The sequence below is a fragment of the Lactuca sativa genome, chromosome 3 (genome assembly GCF_002870075.4).
Source record: "Lactuca sativa cultivar Salinas chromosome 3, Lsat_Salinas_v11, whole genome shotgun sequence".
In the NCBI taxonomy this organism is placed as follows: domain Eukaryota; kingdom Viridiplantae; phylum Streptophyta; class Magnoliopsida; order Asterales; family Asteraceae; genus Lactuca; species Lactuca sativa.
The window spans coordinates 32,372,550-32,381,845 of record NC_056625.2 but is presented as its reverse complement, the minus strand read 5'-3'; the positions used below and the strand labels follow the sequence as shown (position 1 = coordinate 32,381,845).

The following is a 9,296-nucleotide window of genomic DNA, read 5'->3' as shown; positions in this document are numbered from 1 at the left end:
CGCCAAGTTACCGAGCTTCTAGACAAGGGGCTGATTCGTGAGAGCATGAGCCTGTGTGCCGTCCCCGCTCTTCTTGTTCCAAAAGCTAACGGGACGTATCGAATGTGCATTGACAGCCGCGCGGTCAACAAAATCACAATGAAGTACCATTTTCCCATACCCCGTTTGGACGACTTGCTGGACCAGCTATACGGTTCCTCCGTTTTCTCGAAAATTGATCTACGAAGCGGGTACCACCAGATCAGAATGAGACCAGGAGATGAATGTAAAACCGCCTTTAAAACGAGAGATGGGTTATACGAATAGGAGAATCAAAAGTACAAAAAAGCTTCGATAGTGATTCCTGAAATTTCAAAAATGCAGTCGTTAAGTGTCTTGGATAGTTTTAAAGCAAGTAGGAAAATAATGTGTGATCCGGAAACCATGTTAAGTTTTTGGAATTTGTAAGGGGAAGATCGGAAGGACTTTGTGAGGTTCATGTTGGAAGAGTGATATGATTATGAACTAGGTATTTTAGACATTATTTTACATAGTGTGTGGTTAACTTTTTTTTTTTTAATTTTAGATTGGAAATAATGAATAACATTTATTGCTTTATATTTTTATATTAAATGGTTTTATTTCAATTTAAAAAAATATTTTTTATGATTTTTATCTGTTCAACGAAACTCATGTTAGTTATTTTTTTAATTTATATTTTATAGAAGGGTTCAACAAAAAAATATTGTAATTATATAAAACTCTCTCATGTTTATTAAAAATATAATTAAGGTACAAAAAAGCACTAATTAAAGGGTGTTTTTGTCATATTACGTAATTAGTTTTTCAATTTCTTTGAGAAGTCAACAAACCAAATACAAAATAGATTTAATTTCATATCAACCAAGAGTATTTAAGTTCTTAGTACATTCATATTCAAATTCTTTCCATTTCCTCTGATATATTCCATTCCTTTGAAAAAATTATGCCAATATTATTTTGCAGGCTGTTACTTTAAAAAAGAATTATAGTTGAGTTATTATATATTATGGTAATTCATTAAGGTTGTAAAAGGTGTCACCAAAGTTAGTGGTACGTTTTATACTTCTATTTATCAAACCAAGAAACACCAAATAAAAATAAAAACTTAAAACCAAAAGCCTGCTAAAAAACCATTCGTTAATACAAAGTCTCGTCATATTCCTTCCCAAACCCTAACAAACCATCCTCCCTTTAAAGATGCATCTATATCTCTAGACAATCATCTACTGGTACTGTTCTATTGTCCAGATCTTCTCAAAGGAACGTCTTGTTTCCTCGCATGAGAGAGAGAGAGAGAGAGAGAGAGAGAGAGAGAGAGAGCTTCCGATATTTCATCCTCATGTTTTGGCTATGTTATTTATGCTCGCACATAATTGTGACATGTGGGTATTAATTTTCAGTATTGTGTTCTCAGATCTGACTAAAGAATCAGTCATTTTTTTTCATATCTCGTTATATACCATATTCATAAGGTACTTGCGTGGTGGTGAACCGGCTGACAGAAGAGAGTGAGCACACAAAGGCAAATTGTATAAAAATGAGCTGTATGATTTTTTTGTGTGCTCATGATCTATCTGTCAGCTTCTTATCCCTCCCATATCCTCTTCCATATCACTCTTTTGGAACTATTTTGTTTGTGTCTGATCTATATACGTTGTTTCTTTTATTTAGAAATTTAAAGGATCGACTAGTATATATGATAATTTATGTCTCGCTGTATTTCTGTATAATTAGGGGTGGAGTCCTTAGCGAAAACTCCTGAGAATATAGGAGTTTATGACACCTAGCTATTATTACTGTGAAGAAATTCAAACAGGAATACAAGTACTTTACCTACATATTATAATGTATTACATTATTACTTAATTAATGAGGATCATGAATGATTTTAACGCGTGACCTTTCATTGTTTACTGTGCTAAATCCATGGAAAACGGAAATTGTTTTAGGACCATTAGTCGTTATGTAGAATGGTCCTAGCTCGCCTCTTTCTTTATTTCCTTTTCAATATTAATTTGTCTTTGGGCGTGGGATATGCAAGAAATTGCGATCTTGACTAGATTTTGGTTTTTTCATTTGGATCCCTGTGATTAGGTTATTATCTCACAAAGATTCTGCTTAATTTGTTGTTAAGTTTAATTTGAATACATGAGTTAATTGGATTTGGATCTAATGGCATATGTGGAAGGACTACAGGTATTCTCTCTTCTGCCTTAATTATTTTTTATTCTTCTTACTTTTAGATCACATCAAGACTCTTGGAGCGAAGTTTCTTAACAATGTTCATATTAATGATGAAATTTGTCAAAATCAAGGCTTGTTTCTTGAATCCCAATCAGACTGTTTACATGACATTCCAGCATTAATATATGCTTATTTCTTTTATGTTATTCTTATCTAGCTAGTGTTGGGTTTTAGTTTCTTATAACCATAAACCCTTCGATTCGTCTGCTGACGATGAATAGTGTTTTTATTAAACTAATAATCTTGACAAATGACAAAATTGTAGGATGAACCTCACCTTAAAAGTTGGCTGTGTTTTTTCACCATATACAAACCCTATATCGCTAATTACCAGTCGTTGATGTACCCATACGTACCCTCGTCGGCCATGGAGTTTTCAAAAACTGAAGATAGCACCGTAGGTTCTGATCTCTGACGCTCAATCTCTCTTCACTACCGGTCATATATAACGCTAATGTCATCATCACCCTCTCCTTAAATTCATCGATCTTTTTTTACTTTATTTGACCTGTATCGATTTTTGTTGGTTTCAGAACCCTAACCAAACCATATCTATCAAAGTTCTTGGGAACGGAAACTTATTTATGTCTCAATATAAGATTTCTTATTTTTTTACTTTGAACTCCCCAAAACCCTAACCCGAACCAAAGATGCAATCTTTATGTTTTTTTCCTTATATATCCTCATTCCGGATAGGCTTGCACCAAGCTGGTAGTGACCCCATCAATCGGCTCTTGAGTGTGATCAGTTTTCCCAAATAGCATTGAAGAAAAGTGATTTGGATCTTGACCCCATGGGTTTTGATGACGTCAGTCGATACTGATGGAATGTATCCGATGATCGATGCTGACAAAGTTGATACTGGCCGAAACAATAATGCTTAGATTGTTGTTTGGAGTTGGAGTAAGGCAAATACGCATGCAGGGATTATTTAGTTCTCTGATTCTTGTTTGGATTTAAATGAAAGCAATTATATAGACTGAGTTTTTACTTTTTTTACTTTTTTTGCATATATAGAACTCAATGCTTAGCTATCCGCATGACTATAGTGCTCAATGATATTTCTTTGCATAATTTGTTGAATAAATTCTGAGATTAATATTGACACAGTTTTTCATTATTGGTTTTGGTAGTTCATTAGATTGCTACATATTGTATTATTGTTCCTTTTATATTTTCTTGTCTGAGAGCTGCATCAGCTAAAGTATTTTGGTGCACTGCAGTTCTTCCTCTACCCGGATTTTGATCTGGTATATATTCTTTTCCTACTTGGTTTTTGTCTTTAATTATTGTGTGCTTTTTGGTTGAGTCTGATTTTCTGAGAGAATTTTTAAGACGTAAAAAATGGGTATGGATAAAACGATAAAATAGGGTTTGTCATGAAGATAGGACGAAAGAGTTCAAGATATAAGGGTAGATAAATCATTATAAAGATCTACAGTCTAACTATGAAAAGCAAGACCAAAGTTTAGAACAGTAAAGTCCGATGTAAAACTGTAAAACTTATACTCCATATCCATAAACGGTAATATGACAAAGGGATGAAAACTGTGGTATGTTTTACTATTTTAACATGTAACTTGGAATTTTGTGACCCGAATGAGGAACTTGCCCGAAAGGAAGTGAAGAAAACCCGACACCAAATATCATCGGGATAAGTGTTTGGAGTAGGCTTAAGTCTGATAGGCCGTACACGATAAACACTTATTTCATACCGGGTGCGGGGACGGAGCACCCGGTGACGGTATGAACCTATTTATTTATTCGGGATCTACTTGTATATGAGATCGGCCCTATAGTTAGGGTTTTATGGCTACAAATATTTAGGGATGAGTATCGGAACCGGGTACCCGCTTTTGGAACCGGAACCGCCTCGGAACTGCCGGTTTTGGAACTAGAACCGCCTTAAGTGGTTCCGGTTCCGGTTCCTAAAGTTATGGAAGCGGTTCCGATTCCGGTTCTTATTTTTTTGAAACCGCTACCTGCTGGGTATCCGTTGGAATCAGTTTATATATATATATATATACATGTGTCATGTGTGTTACTTAGACTGGTTTAGAATATATATTGGTCCGATTTTGTCCGTCTTTGGTCAGAATTGACTTGATTTGGATCGAACTAAATTGTGGTTTTATCGACAAAAGTTAACAAAATTAATGTAACCGGGTTACCCGGAACCGGAACCGGAACCGCCGGTTCCGGGACTGGTTCCAAACATTTAAGAACTGCCTAGAGCGGTTCCGGTTTCGGTTCTAACTTTTTAAGAACCGCCGGGTCCGGTTCCTGTTCCGGTTCTCGCCAAATGAGACGAGTACCCGCCTATGCTCATCCCTACAAATATTAATAGTTATGATTACAATGTAATCACTTTTAAAACAATCTCATATTAATAGAAGAGTTCTTTAGTTCCTTCTCGTAGATGTAGGCAATCTGACAGGTTAGAGGGCAGATGCTAATAAGATACGATTATAAAAGCCTCCAAATAATAGTAGTTATGATTATATTGTAATCACTTTTAAAACAATCGCATATTAATACCTTGTCGTAGATATAGGCAATCTGACAGGTTAGTGGGCACATACTAACAAGATAATTATAAAAGTCTCCATATAAAACAATTCACCTCAGAGGGACTCACCTATCCTATCTTAAATCGGCCATGTCACTAATAACGTCTGCACTATCCTCTATGCAAAGCCTTAAGGAACACACATAGAACACCCCCAAATATACCCACATCTACTTCCATTTTTCATTGTCATCCAAAGCTTTAAATTAGACACCGATAACACTAAATCCTCTACTTCCCAAGATTCCTCACTCACTTGTTTTAGGCTGATGAAACCAATTCCAAGATAGCAACATCACTTCATTCTATTAGAAATAAGTTAGTTATTATGCAACTCAATAACATCATTTTTTGGAAACGGTTTTTAAAATGTTGATCTCCTAACCAAATACCCTTCCAAAAAAGAGTGCAATTTTTAGGCCCAACAATTCTCCTAAAAAGACTATTAATTAGGATACATAACGCTTTTGGCCTAGTGATATTTAGATATGTTGCAAAGGTATCCCTCCCAAAGTGGTTGAGACTTCAAGTCTCGTGAGGTACAAAATACATAGAATTGGGAATATAATTAGATGGGCGTATGTGTGTGTTGGCCGTTCTAAAAAAACATAACTCCAGGAAATCGTCTTATGTTTGAGGAATATTAAGCTAAGCTCTCGGAAGCTAGTTTTTTGGCAATACGTCTACCATCAACAAGATTGATATTATGTAAGCATTTCCTACAAGTCGACAAAAGAGGGCCGACTTTAACTTTCAATCACCACCACAGGACTTAGGAGAAAGGACATTATGGCACACAGTTTTTAGAGTTGAGCATCGGCCGGTTTTTGGTTAAAACCAAACCCATACCAAAAAGTTTGGTTTTCAACTTTTGAAACTCATTGGGTTTGGTTTTCTGTTTTAAGAGTCGGTTTTTTGGTTTACCATTTCATTCTATGGGTTGTTGGGTTTTGGGTTTTAACCGGTTGGTTTTGACTCTAACTCATTTTCCCGCAAATTCTAAAGAAAGTGAAAGAGACGCGTGAGGAGATGTGTGGAGTCAACGGTGAGAGAAAGACACGAAGTGTTGAAGTGTTGAAGAATCGATAGGGAGACGAGGTCAATGATGTAAACACTAACCTAAGTTGCATAAAAATAAAACATATTTAGTTTAAAATTTAAAATATGCATATGTTGGTTTGTTTCGCATAGTACAGTTGAACCCAAAATGAATTTTTTAGTTTGAAAATTCAAACCTAAAACCGACAGTTTAGGTTTTGATTCAGTTTTGCCAAAAATTTTGTGTTCGGTTTCGATTTTGCTCACCCCTAACAGAACCTAACAAATCTTTTATTTTTATCACTCCCTCTCTTGAGAAATATCCTCCAAATTTGCTCCGGGAATACAATAATCTTATTTGGAGCATTGAAGAGGGAAAAATAATAAAGTGAAAGGCTCGTAAAAACTAAATTAACAAGCGTTAGATTCCCACCAAAAGGAAGATTCTTATCAATTGCTTAATTTGTCTCGAAATTTATGAACAATAGAGTCCCAAATCTTCGTAGGTTTCATATGCCTCAAATAAGAAGACTGAGATACATGAATGTGGAATGAAGCAAGCTTATATTTTTAAATTACTAGCAAGTCCAGCAATCTCCAAAGCGTCCACCCAAATCCATACAATTTTCTTTTATATATGAAGATTAACCTGTAAGCTAGATACAAGAAAGAAACATCAAAGAAAACTATTAAGATTAATAATATTAACTGATGAACGGTCTCTAATGAACATAACATCATATATCATGAAAACTGTAACATCCAATTCTAAATTAGTAATCAAAATGTGTCACCATGAACTTTGAGATGAGGGCTAAATGTGTCACCATGAACTTCGAGATGAGGGCTTGTGTCTCATTGAGAATTTAAAAGAATAATTACATGTACCTACAACCGCTCAATGATCTATTTAGTACTTGATGAAATTTTATTAGCCCGCGAGTAAGATAAAAGCATCATATATACCCTGAATTGGCTACCAATGTAATATTCTATTTTTTTAACTTTGTTTTATAACACATAAATTGTTGTTGTTGTTAATGTCATCGTCGTCGTTGTCTTCTCCAGGAATTAATCTCTTTGAATTAATTAATATTCAAGCCCTTTAATTAATTAAAACAAGTTAATTAATTACTAATATGATTTCTAATTAACTTATTAATTTCTTAATAAATTAATAATTTATTTTCTCCTTTTTCTTAATGCTATTTGGTTCATGAGACCAACCAAAAAGGAAAGAGTGAAGATGTAAACTTTAAAATGTAACTTTGTTATGTCTAATGAAATTGCGGTTTTAATTTTTTTTTATTGTATATTACGTGTATTTTTTTGTGCTACCAATTTACTTTGACCTTAGCTCCGCAACTGGTGTAACCCCATCAACTTATTGGAAGTGTAGCTCAAGTAATCATAGACATCAAGTAGCACTCGATTTCTTCTCTCAACAACACCATTCAATTGTGGTGTTTTGGGAGGAGAAAAATATGAGGCAATCTCATAATCCTTTAGATGATCAATAAATTTAAGAATCGAGTATTGTCCACCCTTGTCGAATCGAAGCACCTTGATCTTCTTGTCCAGTTGGTTTTTGTTGGATTAAGTGTCTAAATCAATAACAAAATTAGTAATCTTAAATTATTAGCAAATTCTTTTGCCCTCAAACCTAATAATTGAAAAATGATGACTTTTTTAGATAGAGACTAATTTATTAATTTATTATGTGATTAATAAATTAAATAGAAATCAAAATGAATTTATTAATATGTTGTAAAAATAATATATTAATTAGAAATTGTATTATTTAATTAATAATTAATTAGAATTAATTAAAAGTGCAGAGACTGTTTAGGTATTTATTGAAAGTTGAAGCAAGAAGGCTCTAGAATCCCATGGGATGGGGTGACAAAAATTGAATACAAATAGCCTAGAATTTTTCATCCATAAGGTGTTGAATCATGAAAAGTTAACATCTAGCAATCACAAGTAATCAAGTTTTGAAGTCAGCTGGGTCCGAGATGAGTTAAAGATCCGAGATGAAGGGAAATTCCGAGATTAGCAGTCTGCTCTAGAATTCAATGTATTTTGTCTTTATTGTTGATGTAAAAGTTCATAGGACTTTTCTTTATGTATCTTTTGGATAACAGTTTGTCAAACACTGTGTATTATCCAGTCCTAAGAACGTTTCTCAGTTTGTACCATGTTCCTCATTCACTATTTAAGGGGTGAATGTTTTCGCCATTAATGTATAAGTGAACAATTCAAGTTTTATGCTAAGAATAGCAAATATTTTCTTCATGTCATTTTCACTTTTCATTCAAGTCAAGTTCTTTCACAACATTCTTATTTTTCCTTTAATATCTTTGCATTGATTATACTCTAAGTTTTTTTCTTCATTTATTATCTTGAATACTTTGTTGAATATCTTCTTTGAGTCTTAACTGGTATTACCAGATTCAACTGAAACCTTTATCAAGAGCGGACATTGATCTTAAAGATTAACTCAAGGTTTAAGTTTTCAAACCTTGTCCTTGTGCATTGATTGTTTTTTCTTACAATTGGTATCAGAGCTTGAGTGGTTTTCCTTTGAATCCATAAGAACGGATTATAGTTGATTTGAAATTACATTGGTATTTCAGTCATTTCTAATATCGTAACTTCAATGGCTGCTCCTAATTCTCAACAAATGTATTCAATGCAATTAGCAAATAGCGTGGGTTGCCCTTCTCATGCCCCACTGCTAGTAGCTGAAGAGTATGATCACTGGAAAGTCAGAATGGAAAGGTTGTTACTTGGTAAGGAAAAAGGAGAAGAAATATGGAGATCCGTGAAAGAAGGTCCACATGTTTCGGTCACACAAATCGTAAGAGATGTTGCTACAACTCTCTTGGGCCAAGATGAACAGCGTCAGGCACCTCTCATTGCTGCCGACATAAAGAAATTGCATGCATATCAAGTTGCATTTTCCGAGATGGTGTTTGGTGTTCCTCCTTCTCTTTTTGAGCACATTAAGTTGTGCAAATCTGCAAAAGAGATTTAGGACACTCTCTAAGACCTGTTTGAGGGATCATAAAACATGAAGGATAAACGTCTAAGCTCGGTTGTCAACGAGTTCAATACCTTCACCACAACTCTAGTGAATCAGTTGCCTCGGCTTCCAACAGATACCAAATCGTTGTCAATAACATGACAGTTCATGGGATTGTCCGAACTCCGCTAAAATACAATCTCAAGTTTATCAATAGTATTGGTAAAGGATAGGGAAATGAGAAATCTTGTCTTCAGAGTAATGGATATCTGAATAAGCTGAAGCTTTAGCAGCTGTATAAGCTTCAAGGACATGCATCAAATGTTGCTCAAACATTGAGAGAACTCTCAGGAGGTCCTCTAGATCTTGTTACTTTCTTTGATCCTCGAGTCTCGAACC

General features: G+C 34.5%; 1 long non-coding RNA gene across 1 annotated transcript; it reads left to right on the top strand.

Moving 5' to 3' along the window:
- The first annotated feature begins 1,162 nt into the window (after positions 1–1,162).
- On the top strand, positions 1,163–3,255 carry LOC128132998 (uncharacterized). The gene is made up of 2 exons (XR_008231192.1): positions 1,163–2,217; positions 2,531–3,255. It is a non-coding gene; the product is annotated as an uncharacterized LOC128132998 (long non-coding RNA).
- The last annotated feature ends 6,041 nt before the right edge of the window (positions 3,256–9,296 follow it).